The sequence below is a fragment of the Myxocyprinus asiaticus genome, chromosome 9, assembly GCF_019703515.2.
Source record: "Myxocyprinus asiaticus isolate MX2 ecotype Aquarium Trade chromosome 9, UBuf_Myxa_2, whole genome shotgun sequence".
In the NCBI taxonomy this organism is placed as follows: domain Eukaryota; kingdom Metazoa; phylum Chordata; class Actinopteri; order Cypriniformes; family Catostomidae; genus Myxocyprinus; species Myxocyprinus asiaticus.
The window spans coordinates 25787630-25805955 of NC_059352.1; the positions used below are offsets into that span (position 1 = coordinate 25787630).

Below are 18326 nucleotides of genomic sequence, written 5' to 3' on the forward strand. Positions count from 1 at the left end.
GGTTAGGCAATAGGGCTAATAAAATATGCATTCCTATATACTGTATTACATAATTTACAATTTATCAAGTACTCCTCGCTGCAGACTGTAACGTGTAGTGGATCTAATCCCATGCATATTGGATTTTAGTGATGTAGTGGATGTTTTAATGGGCATGCGTATTCACATTTTAATGTTTTGTTTTATTAATGTAGCGTACTTAATGGTCATTAATACAGTATATATTCATATAACACACACACACACATTTATATATTAGGTCTGCACAATTAATTAAAAATGAAATCGCGGTATGACGAGTGATTATTTAACTGCAAAGGGCTACAACGATTAAATTAAATTAATTGATAAATCAAGCTGTTCGCTTCAAAGTCTATGCACGCTGCTCTGTCATGTATGTATTGTGTATAAGCATTATTACAGTGTATTCAGAGCAGGTTTGTGCTCCACAACTCCATGTCGTGCTCAGAGTAACAGATGTACTCCATTTGGTTCCGTGTGCTGAGCGCATCATTTTTATAATGCTCCAGATTCACTTTAATTTCACTTTTGCATACTTCCAAGCATGTTTGACCACTACATGTTAATATACAAATACAAATAATTCACCCCATGGCATAAATGTAAAGTGGAGGAGATGTTAAAATGATGAGCACATTATAGTGAGGGGTATATTGCTTAATTTATATATTTGTTTTCTGTGGGTGAGGAGCAAAAACAAGGAAAAGTAATTTATGAAATCCATGGTTATGACCATGTTTAAAAGCTAAGCTACACTGGCGGCCAAAAGTTTGGAATAATGTACAGATTTTGCAGTTTCGAAGGAAATTGGTAATTTATTTCACCAAAGTGGCATTCAACTGATAACAAAGTATAGTCAGAACATTACTGATGTAAAAAACAGCACCATCACTATTTGAAAAAAGTCATTTTTGATCAAATCTAGACAGGCCCCATTTCCAGCAGCCATCACTCCAACACCTTACCATTGAGTAATCATGCTTAATTGCTAATTTAGTACTAGAAAATCACTTGCCATTATATCAAACACAGTTGAAAGCTATTTGGTTTGTTAAATGAAGCTTAACATTGTCTTTGTGTTTGTTTTTGAGTTGCCACAATATGCAATAGACTGGCATGTCTTAAGGTCAATATTAGGTCAAAAATGGCAAAAAAGAAAAAGCTTTCTCTAGAAACTCATCAGTCAATCATTACTTTGAGGAATAAAGGCTGTACAATGCTTGAAATTGACAAAAAACTGAAGATTTCATACAAAGGTGTGCACTACAATCTTCAAAGACAAAGGACAACTGGCTCTAACAAGGACAGAAAGAGACGTGGAAGGCCAGATGTACAACTAAACAAGAGGATAAGTACATCAGAGTCTCTAGTTTGAGAAATAGACGCCTCGCATGTTCTCAGCTGACAGCTTCATTGAATTCTACCTGCTCAACACCAGTTTCATGTACAACAGTAAAGAGAAGACTCAGGGGTGCAGGCCTTATGGGAAGAATTGCAAAGAAAAAGCCACTTTTGAAACAGAAAACAAAAAGAAAAGGTTAGACTGGGCAAAGAAACACAGACATTGGACAACAGATAATTGGAAAAGAGTGTTATGGATCTTAACCTCATTGAGCTTTTGTGGGATCAGCTAGACTGTAAGGTGCATCGGAAGTGCCCAACAAGACAGTCACATCTATGGTAAGAGCTACAGGAAGCGTGAGGTGAAATGTCACCTGAGTATCTGGACAAACTGACAGCTAAAATGCCAAGGATCTGCAAAGCTGTCATTGCTGCATGTGGAGGATTTTTTGATGAGAACTCTTTGAAGTAGTTTTTTTCAAATTGTAATAGTAAATTTTCACATTATTAATGTCCTAACTATACATTGTTGTCAGTTGAATGCCACTTTGGTGAATAAAAGTACCAATTTCTTTCCATAAGAGAAAAATCTGTACATTATTCCAAACTTTTGGCCGCCAGTGTATATTTAACAAATGTCTCAGTGTAATACTTTAATACTAAGTAATAATGTACACAGTGTAACACATAAAAACCAAAACATCCACTATGTCACCAAAATCCACTACACAGAGGATTAGATCCACATACAGTGGTGTGAAAAAGTGTTTGGCCCCTTCCTGATTTCTTATTTTTTTGCATGTTTGTCACACTTAAATGTTTCAGATCATCAAACAAGTTTAAATATTGGTCAAAGATAACACAAGTAAACACAAAATGCAGTTTTTAAATGAAGGTTTTTATTATTAAGGGAAAACAAAATCAAAACCTACATGGCCCTGTGTGAAAAAGTGTTTGCCCCACCTGTTAAAACATAACTTATCTGTGGTTTATCACACCTGAGTTCAGTTTCTCTAGCCACACCCAGGCCTGATTACTGCCACACCTGTTCTCAATCAAGAAATCACTTAAATAGGACCTGCCTGACAAAGTGAAGTAGACCAAAAGATCTTCAAAAGCTAGACATCATGCTGAGATCCAAAGAAATTCAGGAACAAATGAGAAAGAAAGTAATTGAGATCTATCAGTCTGGAAAAGGTTATAAAGCCATTTCTAAAGCTTTGGGACTCCAGAGAACCACAGTGAAAGCCATTATCCACAAATGGCGAAAACATGGAACAGTGGTGAACCTTCCCAGGAGTGGCCGGCTGACCAAAATTACCCCAAGAGCGCAGCGACGACTCATCCAAGAGGTCACAAAAGACCCCACAACAACATCCAAAGAACTGCAGGCCTCACTTGCCTCAGTTAAGGTCAGTGTTCATGACTCCACCATAAGAAAGAGACTGGGCAAAAATGACCTGCATGGCAGAGTTCCAAGACGAAAACCACTGCTGAGCAAAAAGAACATTAAGACTCGTCTCATTTTTGCCAGAAAACATCTTGATGATCCCCAAGACTTTTGGGAAAATACTCTGTGGACTGACGAGACAAAAGTTGAACTTTTTGGAAGGTGTGTGTCCCATTACATCTGGCGTAAAAGTAACACCGCATTTCAGAAAAAGAACATCATACCAACAGTAAAATATGGTGGTGGTAGTGTGATGGTCTGGGGCTGTTTTGCTGCTTCAGGACCTGGAATACTTGCTGTGATAAATGGAACCATGAATTCTGCTGTCTACCAAAAAATCCTGAAGGAGAATGTCCGGCCATCTGTTTGTGACCTCAAGCTGAAGCGAATTTGGGTTCTGCAGCAGGACAATGATCCAAAACACACCAACAAGTCGACCTCTGAATGGCTGAAGAAAAACAAAATGAAGACTTTGGAGTGGCCTAGTCGAAGTCCTGACCTGAATCCTATTGAGATGCTGTGGCATGACCTTAAAAAGGCAGTTCATGCTCGAAAACCCTCCAATGTGGCTGAATTACAACAATTCTGCAAAGATGAGCGGGCCAAAATTCCTCCACAGCACTGTAAAAGACTCATTGCAAGTTATCGCAAACGCTTGATTGCAGTTGTTGCTGCTCAGGGTGGCCCAACCAGTTATTAGGTTTAGGGGGCAATCACTTTTTCACACAGGGCCATGTAGGTTTGGATTTTGTTTTCCCTTAATAATAACAACCTTCATTTAAAAACTGCATTTTGTGTTTACTTGTGTTATCTTTGACTAATATTTAAACTTGTTTGATGATCTGAAACATTTAAGTGTGACAAACATGCAAAAAAATAAGAAATCAGGAAGGGGGCAAACACTTTTTCACACCACTGTAGATCCATGTCATCGCGCTACAGTCTGCAGCAAAGACCCTCTCAAATTCATAGTGTGATCAGTTCAGAATTTAATGTTGGTTAATGTTAATGTAATAAAGGTTATGGAATTGATTACAAATAATGATAGATTATTTTTGGGATATTAACTTGACCTTCAGCCTCCATGTCCCAGTCAAAAAGCCTCCTCAATATTGGGAGCTGGCTGTGATTCATGAGGGGAGTTGTCCTTCACAATCGACTGCAAACTTACATTCAGGTCGATGGCAGTACAAACCTTTCTCTAATTCTGAATATAGCTTTAACCTCCTCCCAGCTCTAAATGTTAAAACTCTTTACCCTACAGTGCAATGATTTTCAGTGTTCTGCAGTGAGGCAGACTTGCGTTAAATGGATGTGTTAATTAGGAGTGTTTCCTTGCTGTGTTAGTAAATGTTGCGATAACTCGGTATATGTTGAGAGAAATGGCGAGAAAGCAAAAAAGGAAAGGTTCACAGTTACACACATATTTCTTGCCTGACTCCTTTTTTTGACTGCAAAGTTTGGAGTGTTGGGCTAAGATGCAATGAAAATTTTATGGAGTGAGTTTTACTTAAAAAACCTAGGAAACAATTTCCATGCAGAAATTGCTAGTAGATTTAACAGACCATATAGTAAAGGCCACACACAATTCTTTGTGGCTTTAATTAGAAATTCTCAAGTAAAGTTTACTTTACATTACTCTGTTTTCAGTCCATTTTACTCACACTTTTTTGGATATTTTACTCAAGCAGTGTTGCACTGAATTAAGCCTTACTTAAAAAATTGTACTAGCATATCAATGCTTTTTAACATACTTAGTCATGTACCACATGACACACAAAAGCCTTCCACAGGAAAGCTTAATGCATGCTATGTAGTCTATTAGACAACATCACCTTGCTTTAATGGCAATAGAAACAAGATCCAGAGCTGTCCACACAGACCTGAACACTTGGTGCACAAAACACGATGACAGTAACAATCAACAGAACATTTTTTTTTTTTTATCATGAACAGGTAATTTTTTAGAGAAGATGAACTTCAGACTTCACAAATCAGAAAGTTACCAAATGTAACAACAAAATCAACAATAAAAACAGTGTAAATCAACTTGAAAACAGTGAAACCATGCAATCTCATTAATTATTCAAGTATGGTGCATGCTGGGAACACCAGCTTTGAAAAGCTGAGTAAAATTTTCTCAAATTAGCAAATAAATATGACAAGGTTTTCTACTTTAGAACTGAAACATGATGACACATTGTAAAGATATCAAACAATCATTAATAATATTTACTTACAAGCTTGAGCATTAATTTTTAGATAAAAAAATTATTAAATGTAGAAAGCACTTTATCTTTTCTGCAATATTTACTTCACCGCAAAATCTTTGGTAACGCTTTAGATTACAGCCTGCAATTTACAGTGTAAGTACGCCGAATGTACAGCGTACCTTTTTGTAATAATAGTGTACCTATAAATTACTTATGTGTAGGTATAAGGGAACAATATGCAAAGTTTGGGGAGTAAAGGGGTAACAAGCACCACTTTAAATTACAGCCTGCAGATGTTGTACTTACTCTGTAACTATGTGAAACAAAGGGGTATATTTGCCAGTAATTAAATTAATTAATTCATTTAGTTTTACTTGCCTTGAAACATGGCAGACCAAACTAAGTCAGATGCACTTTGCTATCAAAACAACATATCAAATATAGGCTACTGTATATATGCAGTAAGATGCAAGTGTTGTGTTGTATCATGTTATATTTGTATTTTATTTCCTGGGAATAGCTGGAAAGAGGTAAGCTTGTTTCCACTGCATTGCACCTTGATGGATTGCAATGCCATTCAAACAGAATAGCAGAACAAGTTATTTGGTGTATGTAACACACTTTCATCAGGTAAGTAGCCTTGATTTAAATTTCTAAATAAAATCATATAGCAAAAACCTCCATCATGCATCCTGTAATAATAGAATATGTACCCCGTAGTTAAAAAAAATACCTGGTCCTATATGTATAATATAATACGTATTATTACAAAAAGGTATGCAGTGTATGTTCTTTCTAAATTGCTCCCAAACGACTGTTGTTTAGCATAGTAGGTCATATACCACGTAATATCTCCATCATGTCAAGTTAAGTTCAGTCAAATCACATTTATTTATATAGCGCTTTATACTATAGGCTACAGATTGTTTCAAAGCAGCTTCACAGTAATAAACAGAAAAATAACAATAATGTTTCAAAATGCATCAATTATGAAAAATACTTCAATTTCAGCTATAAAGCAGCTCAAGACGGTAATGTAATTATTCAGCTCAATTCAGTTCAAGTTTTGTGTTCTCATCTGATAGTGTCAATACAGTTAGTTTGATAATATTTTCTGAATATTAATAGTCATTTAAGCCCCCAATGAGCAAGCTAAAGGCAACAATGGCATGGAACCAAAACTCCATCAGATGACAGTAGTGAAGAAAAAAAAAAACTCATGTGTCCTGTAATAATAGAGTATGAACCCCATAGTTAAAAAATACCTACAGTAGCCTATATGTGTAGGTACACTATGATTACAAAAAGGTACGCTGTGTATGTGCTTAATTGCTCTCAAAGTAAGATTGTTGTTTAGCATAGTATAAGGTTATATACCACGTAATATTAGAATAGTTACCCCTTAGTTATAAAATACTTACAGTATAAATTATTTTATATATTATATTTATTCCCCAAACTTTGCATATTGTTCCCTTATACCTACAAGTACGTACTGTGTAGTTACACTATTAATACAAAAAAAGGTACGCTGTAAATTCGGTGTACTTACACTGTAAATTGCGTGCTGTAATCTAAAGCGTTACCAAATCTTTTTTTTTTTTTTTTTCAGTGTGAATAACAAAGCTTTTCTCTGTTTTACAGGTGCATCTGGAAACAAGAGTAAGCCTCTTTCGGTCAGTGTGTCTGGACTAAGGTGTAGCATGGGCAGTATAACAGGATATGCCATCAGATTCTAGTGGCTGGCAGGATTTGGACAGGAGGCCGAAGATGAGGAAAACATGAGTGTTTGCACACAAATGAACTGGGTGGCTGTCTTTACCCACCACTGATAATCCACAGAAGTCCTGTCTGCCCTGGGATTCTCTACAGAGAGTGGGCAATAAAATCTACAAAAGGTCGTCCCATTTCTACTTTGGTAAGTGTAGAAAGCCGCAGAATAAACATGCTTTTGTCTATTTGTGCTGCTTAATAGATGCAAAACATTTCTGGAATCTGTTTGAAAGAAAAATTACACTCTTCAGCTTTAAAAAAGAATATGGTCAGAAAAATCTCTCTTTATAATAAAACAGTATGTTAGAAGGACTATGGTAGAGGTGGCATGTTTGCCTATTATTGTTGCCCTTCCTGTACAAGTTATTGCTAGTGTCATGACAATCCAAATGGCTCCTTAATTTCCTGTGGTCATAGAGGTCTATTGAAAGGTTGAGTGAACTTGTGTAATGGGCTCACTGAGTTTTATTGCAGTCTGGATGTGAGACAAATAATGCCATCATTTAACTTCTGGCCTTTTCCTTCAATAAATATTGGTAACAGCTGGGCACAATTGTCCAACAATTTTGATTTGGGGGCTATAGACTATTGAGTTTTGTAGCTGAACTTCGTTGAATACAAAAGATGGATGATGGTAGAAAAGCTTAGGCTGGAAAATTCTGAAAATTGCTTTTTTTCTCTTTTTCTTTTTTTTGAGGTGCTCTTACATGGTATTTTTTATTGCAAGAAGCTAATAACATCCAAAAAGCAAGGAGAGTTCATCTTCAAAGCAAGGAGAGTGGTTAAGTAATAGAGTTTAGGGCCACACTTGCCTGTTTCATCATTTTGATAGTTTCATATTACAGGGGAGACTGGGGCATGTTTTCACACTTTTTACTTCACTGAATATTTCTCGACATGGATTTATTCAATTTCTGTGTAAGCACATAAGTCTTGGCTAAAAGACAGCTATTGAACATTTCCACAGTTATCGCCCAGGAAAAAGTTAATTGAACCAATGTTGACCTTTTGTAAGCCAGTGACATGTTGACCAATAGTGGGGCATGTTTTTACATGATATGGGCAAAGTTATCACAATGAATCCTGCCATTAAAACAGCCTATTATATAGACTTTTCAGTTACATTTTAACAGCAAAACAATAAAAAAAATAAAAAATAAAAAAAAGATAAAAGGTAACATACAAAAACATCAAACCACTGTCAAATATTGTAATTAATGTAATAAATTGCATAAATGTATAGCATTTATGACAATTTGCCTCAATAAAAATGTGAAAACTTGCCCCGATTACAGCATAAATAACTATATCCTGGGAACAAAATATACCTACATTATACAGTTGTTTGGTAGTGTGGTTTTAAGTGTTAAATTAACGATCTGGAATGATTTCGCAGTTTTCGCAGACAAATCATGTCCTGTATTGATTTGTTTCGGGAGGCATCATTTCATATTTAAATACGGGACGATCCTGTATTTTACGGGATGGGTGGCAAACCTACCTACAGGTCTAATACATTCTCATGAGCAAAGTGTGGATGTGGAAAATCGTGAGTTTATCGGGGGAAATTGTAAATTTGGGAGTACAGCGGGAGAAGGGGTGGAAAAAAAGGGAGAAACAGTAAAATCCGGAGTGTTGACAGGTATGCTGTAGGTACTGTTGTAACTGATGCTTTATTTATGGGAAATGTAGTTTTGTAATTTAGGCCCGCCTGTTAGCTTATAAACCAGCTACATAAGTAGCATTTTCTGGCAAACTTATTGCTTATCTTTATCAACAGTACAACCAAACTGCACAGTCAGATTTCACAATTACCTATTATTACACATCTCTTTAAAGAAATATATTACACCAAAAATAAAAATTCAATTCTGTCATCATTATTTATATCACTATTCTTTCTTGTGATACACAAAAGGAGTTTTCTCAGTCACCATTGACTTTCATTGTGTGGAAAAAAGATGCAACAAAAGTGAACAGTGACTGAGGCTGTGTCAGCATTCTTAAAAAAGCATTTCTTTGAAGTAAGTAAAATATATATTTGGAACAAAATGGGGGTGAGAGAATTATGTTTTTTTTTGTTGTTTTTTTGTTTTTTTTTTGGTTGAACTATCTCTTCTAACTAGCAATTTGCTTCTGCATTGATTCTTGAAATGACATGCTCAAAGAGTTTCCCATTGGTAATTTGTTGACATTGTGGTGGTGAATTGGAGGTAGCATAAAATCGGTGAAAGGCGTCAGACATCTGATATCAATATTTTGTGTCTCAGAATACTGTAAGTGGTTATACACCACGTGTGATTGCAGCCTAAAAATATGTTTATTCACCTTTTTCCTGAACGTGGAATTGTTCCATGAATCATAACAAAAGCCTGTTTTTGTTTTCCGGTCTGCAGTGTTTTCACTCGCATTGACGTATGCTTTTAGTGAATAGTGTGATGTTTATAGTATAACATTTGTAAAAATTGCCTAACAAAAAAGTATGTTGCTTCATAGTGCTAATACTTTACAGAGTTGCGATGACCATCTTTTGACAATGCCTCACCATTCAAATTTTAAGGAGTGGGTAGATGAACTGAAAAATAGCCCGAGGCTAGTTACGTCGATATCATTAATTACTTCGAGTTGTCATGACAGCCAACAGCTGCACAAAATGAGCCTGAACTAATTTTAACTCTAATTAACACTTAAAATGTTTCTTGTTCTCCGTCTAGATTGCTTGTTTCTAACACTGATCATAACTTTTATTCACTCATAGAACTGCAGTTGCATCACTCAGTCGCTTTCACACATAAAGCCTTTTCCAGAAAATTAACTGCAATTTTAAGTTTAGAGGTCATGTATAAACATGACCCATTCGGTAATACCAGTAAATTTAGCTCCGTCTATTTCCCTGAATGAGAAGTTGTAACATTACCTGAAAAGTTCAGTTTTGATGCTGTGTGTGAACATAGTCAAAAAATGTACGGTTTGAGAACATACTAGGTCAGGACGTGCTGACGTAAGTCATTAAAATTGGACATTTGGTGAGCAGCCAATGGAAATCGACCGCGCACGGCCACGACACTGAACCACAAAGAAATGGGGATGGCGAAGAAAACATTTAACACCACTCACCTCCAACTCGTGTCGCAGTTTCCATCTTTCCACCCAAGACTGCACCCAAATGCGCTCGGCCCGTTTCTTTTGAGACTCGGAACAGAGAATCAGTAACATCAACTTTAGTACTCCCGTACATCCATGTTTGTTTATGTCTGTCACGCGTCTCCTAAGACTAGGGCATGTGTTTTTTGTATGCTCATGAGTGCAGTGTCTCTCCATTCTTTTAGTTATTTGAGATTTTGACTATTTATCAGAAAAAACTCCACAATGGATCAGAAGGGTAGTAGGTTTAGCTTTACAGCATGAGGGTGTCCTGAATCTTTACCTCTGCCATTGCACTGATGGGAAACTACATTATGGAAATCCCATATCTAGATTAATGGCAGAGTAACTGGGTGAAACCAGTTGTGAGATATTAGAGGCAACAGCTCTCTGGATATATAAATCTTAACCAAAATGTAATGTAATCAGCCGAACACCCACCCACTCTGAATCTTAGAACAATAAAAACATTACAGAAGCTCATAAAATGCTTGTACTATAACTATACTTTCTACTGTTTCTTATAATAATAGAAAAACATGATTATCTACAGGGTTTCAACCACGAGTTATAAAACCTGACCATGGATATAATCCATCACATCAGTTGGAAATATACTTTGGTGGGAAAAGTATAGCTAGCTGTGATCTGGATGGATGGGTAGATGGATGGATGGATGGATGGATGGACAGATGGACGGATGGATGGATGGCATTTCAAAGTTGTCTGTGTGATTATTGTTTCCAAAACAACTTCTGCATGAATAGCACAGACTGAGGCTTAATGTGGCTTATATTTTTAGATTGACTGTGTGGGTCCAAATGTTATTGCCTGGAGTATTGCACTGTGCTTTGAAGATAAATCAGATTATGCAATTTTAATGTCTCAATATGCTATTTTATATGCTGAGAATGGCAGCATCTTGCCAACATTTAGCCTATTGCTATCTACACTGAAAAATATAGTATTTTAAACCCCCCCAAAAAGTGCTTCATGTGGTAACATTTAAATGTACTGTTTTGATTCAAGTAAAAAATTATTTAATATGTCAGAATCAACCTGACTACATTGCAGGTTACCCCTTTTTCTTTTGATTAATGGGGCAATTGCTGGGAGGCAAGAGTTACAGGCTGGTGCAACAACTAACTTTAGCTATAAATTTGATAAATTTTTTAGGACCTCATCATACATTTGCTCATGGTTTTAATGCCAGATATGCTGGCACATGTAAAGCTATTCAGTTTACAAGTTGCTAAACAAGGACTACAATTACTACAAGGTTGTGAGTTTACATGCTTCACGGATTGGACAATTGTTGGAGTCCATATGAGGCATCTTATTAGCAACTTACATTTTTAAAAAGCATGGTTGCTTCAAAATTCACAATTAAGGTTATGACTGTGTGTAATTTATGTTATAGAACAAAACATCTCTCTTCAAGTAATGCTCACCCAAAAATGAAAATTCTCTCATTATTTACTCACCCTCATCCTATCCCAGATGTGTATGACTTTCTTTCTTCTGCTGAACACAAACTAAGATATTTAGAAGAATATTTTCAGCTCTGTAGGTCCTTACAATGCAAGTGAATGGTGACCAGTCTGTTCAAGCTCCAAAAATCACATAAAGGCAGTATAAAAGTAATGCATATGACTCCAGTGGTTAAATCTATCTCTTTAGAAGCGATATGATAGGTGTGGGTGAAACCACATGGGTGAGTCCTTTTTTGTTTTACTATAAATGTCGACGTTCAGTTTCCCATTCTTTCCCATTCTGAAAGTAAAAGTGAAAGTGGAGATTTATAGTAAAAAATATTGATCTGTTTCTCACCCAAAGTGATTGCATTGCTTCAAAAGACATTTATTAAACCACTGGAGTTGTATGGATTACTTTTATACTGCCTTAATGTAATATTTGGAGTTTCATATTCCTGGCCACCTTTCAATTGCATTGTAAAGATCTACAGAGCTGAGATATTCTTCTAAAAATCTTCGTTTGTATTCAGCAGAATAAAGAAATTTATACACATCTGGGATGGCATGAGGATGAGTAAATGATAGAATGTTAATTTTTGGGTGAACTGTCCCCTTAACCAAAGACCTTGTTGTTTGTTTTACAGTGTACTTGTTGTCCAACTGTATCTGCCTTTGATCAAATTTCCTTTATTAAAAAATATTTGTTGGTGCAGGACTTCTAATAAACTTGAACAATATATCAAAGTAGGAAAGTGAAATTTTGGTTTAACATCCGAGTAAGAGTTAAAAGTAAAGAGAGTCATTTCACAGAGAGGTCATCCTAATTACAGTCAGTCATATTTCCAAAATGACTGGCTTCAGGGCTGGCAAAGATGAAGATGCCGTTGAGTCATGCTAATAGATCAGTCGAGCAGATCTTCCTCCGTGCTCTTATGTAGATCAGTGGGACTAGTTGCCATAGCAACATCGGCAGATGGAGCATAGCTACACCTCAGCAGTGTGGATAGGAGAGAAAGCCTGGAGTCCCTGAAGAGGGAATGTGGTTGGTGGTGTAACACTAGTTCCTGCAGTCAGCCCCCCCTCTTCCTCTTAGACACCCACTCTCAAGACTCAACAGTCCCTGTGTCAGTTTCTTCCTGTGAATAAGGTCTCATGATCACTTTTATGGTGTTGACATTGTCTGTTGAATGATACATTATATTTATTGTATTTGTGCCATACCTTTATTATCAATTATACCATTGAACTACACATTTTTGGCCCAATTAATCAATGAAGTTTAACAAGAATTGAGCTTCTCTAGTTGTTAATATGTTCACACTATACCTCAAGGAAATCCTTATTAAAGTTTGTGGCAGGTATACAATTAAGAGATCAGAGGACCACGTAATACACTTAGAGATGTCATATAAAAAAATCTTTATGCCATATTCTATCCTGCAGTTGTTACCTTAAAGTGCTATTTTTACTTAATCTAACCCCTAAGATTAGTTTTGTTGGTGTACTCTAATGTAGTCAGGTTAATTCAAGTATATTAAAAAGTATTGCACATTTTAGGTTCACATTTTATTCAGTATAATACAATTATTCACTGTAAAAAAAAAATTGCCAGGTAATCTAAAAAAATTTGCTCAGGGTAACATCTACACTGGTTTTATTCATTTAAAAAATGTTTTTAAATTTACATGACAAATTATGCTTCAAACATAATTTTTATGGGGTAGGTCAAGTAGAAATAGATACTTGAGGTACCAATTGCAGGCCACAACTTTTTTCAGTGTAAGCATAGGCATTCAGAAAGAAATGCATTTTATCAATATTTAATGCATTTCTTATCTACAGCTTTATTTAAAGACAAGATTTTTATGGTAACACCTCTTCTACCTTTTATTGTCTCCATGACATCCCACAATGTTTCCATGGCACCGCACATACAGTACCTAAACAGATCTTTCAGATCCTTCAGATATGTAAACCAGAATTCAGATCACAGCAGATTTTTGTTTTCCTGCATAGAATTTTTTTTATTTTTTATTTTTTTTATATACACAGCACATATGATATAAAATATATAAAATGTTTCAAATAAAAATATCCAAATTATACCAAAAGTACAGATTTAAGATCATAAATTTGTCCTTAACAAAAGTTCCTTATGTTTCACTGTCTCCTCTCTTGCATTGTGCTACATAATTGAGAGTTTTTTCATATCATCACCACTCCTGGCTGAGGATTCACACTTCTAAATCTCATGCTGAAGTTGGCAGAATCTCAGGTAATTTTGGCATTTTGGAGCTGTATTTTAAAGCTTCACTATAACAGCATGGTAGCACATTTCCAGTCTGTGCCACCTGATGGTCCTTTATCACAATGATCCTGTCCTCTATCTCTCACAGATATGCTTACCTGTATACATTACCTGGCCAAAAGTATGTGGACACCCAAACACCCATCCATATGCCCTTGTCGGTGTGCTTGAACGTTTAATTGTTTAATACCATTGACATTAATAGCTAGGTGGTCTTCCCTTTGCTGCTATAATGATTCTCTGAAGGGTTTCTATAGATGTTATAACATGGCTGTGGGGAATTGCTCCTTTTTCAGACACATGAACATCAGTGAGGATCAGACACTGATGTTGGGCGATGGGGCCTGGCTTCCAAATTGGCATTCCAGTTCATCCCAAAGGTGTCCAGTGGGGTTCAGATCTGGGTGTTGTGAAGGCCAATCAAGTTATTTCACACAGAACACTTTACATTTATTTATGGACTTTGTTTTGTGCACAAGGGCATAGTCATGTTGGAACTGAAAAGGTACACCCCATTCTTGTTAAGAAGTTTGTCTAAGTTTGTCATATCCTGCAACATCTGGACAGAGCAGGGACATATGCAAGGATCCTTTTTGTGGACTTCAGTTCAGCTTTCAACACCATCATCCCAGTTCTCCTGTGGAATAAATTAACCCAGCTCTCTGAACCCACATCTATCTGTCAGTGGATCACCAGTGTTACATACAGGCAGCAGCTAGTGAGACAGGGGAAATTCACTTCCAGCACATGTATGATCAGCACTGGTGCCCTCAAGTGATGTGTGCTCTCCCCACTACTCTTCTCCCTGTATACCATCAACTGCACTGCCAAGGACCCCTCGGTTAAGCACCTTTTTTTTATCCCCTTTTTCTCCACAATTTGGAATGCCCAATTCCCACTACTTAGTAGGTCCTCGTGGTGATGCGGTTACTCACCTCATTCTGGGTGGCGGAGGACAAGTCTCAGTTGCCTCCGCTTCTGAGACAGTCAATCCGTGCATCTTATCACGTGGCTCATTGTGCATGACACCATGGACGCTCATGCTACTCTCTGCGATCCACGCACAATTTACCACGAGCCCCACTGAAAGCGAGAACCACTAACCGCGACCACGAGGAGGTTACCCCCTGTGACTCTACCCTTCCTTAGCAACCGGGCCAATATGGTTGCTTAGGAGACCTGGCTGGAGTCACTCAGCACACCCTGGATTCAAACTCACGACTCCAGGTGTGGTAGTCAGTGTCAATACTCGCTGAGATACCCAGGCCCCTAAGCTCCTGAAGTTTGCAGACGACACTACTGTCATCGGCCTCATCCAAGATGACAATGAGTCTGCATAAAGCCGGGAGGTTGGTGCACTCATAACAACCTGGAGCTCAACAAGCTCAAAAAGGTGGAGATAATTGTGGACTTTGTGGAACACCCCAACATTGACCCCGCTCACCATTCTAAACAGCATTGTGGCAGCAATGGAGTCATTCAGGTTCCTGGGCACTACCAACTCAGGACCTGAAGTGGGAGACCCACATTGACTCCACTGTGAAAAAGGCCTAGCAGAGGTTGTGCAGAGGTTGTGCTTCCTTCGCCAGTTGAGGAAGTTCAATCTGTCACAGGCGCTGCTCGGCAGTCATTGAGTCTGTCCTCTGCACTTTAATAACTGTCTGATTTGGTTCAGCTACTAAATTGGACATCAGAAGACTACAAAGGACAGTTCGGACTGCTGAGTTGCCCCTTGCCTTTCCTTCAAGAACTGTACACTTCCAGATTGAGGAGAAGGGCTGGTAAAATCACTCTGGACCCCACTCACCCAGCCCACTATCTTTTTGAACTGTTGCCTTCTGGCCGACACTACAGAGCACTGAGCACCAGAAACATCAGGCACAAGTTTTTTACCCTCAGGCTATCCATCTCATGAACAGTTAAAACTATACTATAATTATGTGCAATACACAGCCTAGCCAATTATATTATTTAACATATCCTACCTCTTCTGCATTACATTCCCTTGCACTGTATGTAACAGATTTGTATTTGTACATACTATATGTATATTTTTGTCTTATTGTGTATTTCTATATACACTGGCAGCCAGAAATTTGGAATAATGTACAGATTTTGCTGTTTCGGAAGGAAATTGGTACTTTAATTCACCAAAGTGGCATTCAACTGATCACAGAGTATAGTAAGGACATTACTGATGTAAAAAACAGCACCATCACTCTTTGAAAAAAGTCATTTTTGATCAAATCTAGACAGGTCCCATTTCCAGCAGCCATCACTCCAACACCTTTTCCTTGAGTAATCATGCTAAATTACTAATTTGGTACTAGAAAACCACTTGCCATTATATCAAACACAGTTGAAAGCTATTTGGTTCATTAAAAGAAGCTTAACATTGTCTTTGTGTTTGTTTTTGAGTTGCCACAGAATGCAATAGACTGGCATGTCTTAAGGTCAATATTAGGTCAAAAATGGCAAAAAATAAACAGCTTTCTCTAGAAACTCATGAGTCAGTCATTGTTTTGAGGAATGAAGGCTATACAATGCTTGAAATTGAAAAGATGTCATACAAAGGTGTACACTACAGTCTTCAAAGACAAAGGACAACTGGCTCTAACAAGGACAGAAAGAGATGTGGAAGGCCAGATGTACAACTAAACAAGAGGATAAGCACATCAGAGTCTATAGTTTGAGAAATAGACGCCTCAAATGTCCTCAGCTGACAGCTTCATTGAATTCTACCCGCTCAACACCAGTTTCATGTACAACAGTAAAGAGAAGACTCAGGGGTGCAGGCCTTATTGGAAGAATTGCAAAGGAAAAGCCACTTTTGAAACAGAAAAAAAAGAAAAGGTTAGAGTGGGCAAAGAAACAGACATTGGACAACAGATAATTGGAAAAGAGTGTTATGGATCTTAACCACATTGAGATTTTGTGGGATCAGCTAGACTGTAAGGTGTGTGAGAAGTGCCCGACAAGACAGCCACATCTATGGCAAGTGCTACAGGAAGTGTGGGGTGAAAGGTCACCTGAGTATCTGGACAAACTGACAGTTAAATGCCAAGGATTTGCAAAGCTGTCATTGCTGCACGTGGAAGATTTTTTGATGAGAACTCTTTGAAGTAGTTTAAGAAGTTCTGAAAAAAAAAAAAAAATTATAGTAATTTCCTGACTATACATTGTAGTCAGTTGAATGCAACTTTGGTGAATAAAAGTACCAATTTCTTTCCATAAGAGCAAAATTTGTACATTATTCCAAACTTTTGGCCGCCAGTGTATACTTATATTTCTATTCGCTCTTTATTTTTATTAAAAATAAAATGATTATTATTATTATCTCTGTCTTGTTGTTATATTGTTTGTGCACTGGAAGCTTCTGTCACCAAGAAAAATTCCTTGATGTAAAAGCAGACTTGGCAATAAAGCTCAATCTGATTCTTATTCTGATGAAGATATTGTTTTTGTCTTCATGTGTTGACTAGTCTTTGCTGGTCAACTTCAGAAATGTCATGCCATTCATTGGACACTATAATATACATGTACAGTAATAGTTCAGTATAATTGCATTTCTGAGAAAACTGACATATCTGTAGCTGGGTTTACAGTCTTTACGTTTCTGGAGAAAAAATGGAAAGAGTGTCTGAAATTAAATATAGGCCTATATACGTATATCTCGTTCATTTTTTCTTATTCAAACTTATGAATTTGAAATAGACTTTATCAACAAAGGACTGTCACTTGGTAGCAGAAAAGATAAAGCTCTGATGACACTCCATGTTCTGTTGAATATGGCCCAAGAGCTGATCCAAAGGAATATCTTAAATGATTTATTGCACCTCGTTGCAGCACAGCAATGGTCTCTTTGAAAGCTCTAGATACCGTCTTGCAGAGAAATTGATGTTTGATTACTTCAGCACACTACTTTATTACACTAAAGCAGCCACACAGTGCTGTGTGGTTTAACCAGTGAGTGAACACATGACATTTGACATATAAATACATGTAAAATACCTCAAAAGACAGAAAATACATATGCAGCATGTGTAAGACTTCTACTTACTGCTTTTAACAAACATTGTTCTTTGTCAGACATTGTTTTTGGCTCCTTAATAGGGACATTTTGAACAAACTAACAGAAAATGTGATAAACATATTTCTCTGCTAATTGTTTATAGGATACTTGTGTTGATTTATTCATTCATCTCTGCCAAGTATTTAGTGAGGTATGTAAATAACGACTTCAAAGACAACAGTTGAAGTCAGAAGTTTACATACTTAGGTTGATGTCATTAAAACTAATTTTTTTTAACCACTCCACAGATTTAATATTAGGAAACTATAGTTTTGGCAAGTCATTTAGGACATCTACTTTGTGCATGACATGAGACATTTTTCCAACATTTGTTTACAGACAGATTGTTTCACTTTTAATTGACTATATCACAATTCCAGTGGGTCAGAAGTTTAAATACACTAAGTTAACTGTGCCTTTAAGCAGCTTGGAAAATTCCAGAAAATGATGTCAAGCCTTTAGACAATTAGCTTCTGATAGGAGGTGTACTGAATTGGAGGTGTACCTGTGGATGTATTTTAAGGCCTAC

The 18326-nt window shown here is 36.9% G+C and overlaps 1 protein-coding gene across 2 annotated transcripts in view; it reads left to right on the plus strand.

Moving 5' to 3' along the window:
• LOC127445609 (leucine-rich repeat-containing protein 7-like) overlaps positions 1 to 18326 on the plus strand; it is a 218175-nt gene that overhangs the window by 60311 nt on the left and 139538 nt on the right. For both annotated transcript variants that reach the window (XM_051705753.1, XM_051705754.1), the window contains exon 2: positions 6670 to 6943. The gene's annotated coding sequence lies outside the window, so the exon portion shown is untranslated. The remainder of the gene's footprint in view (positions 1 to 6669; positions 6944 to 18326) is intronic.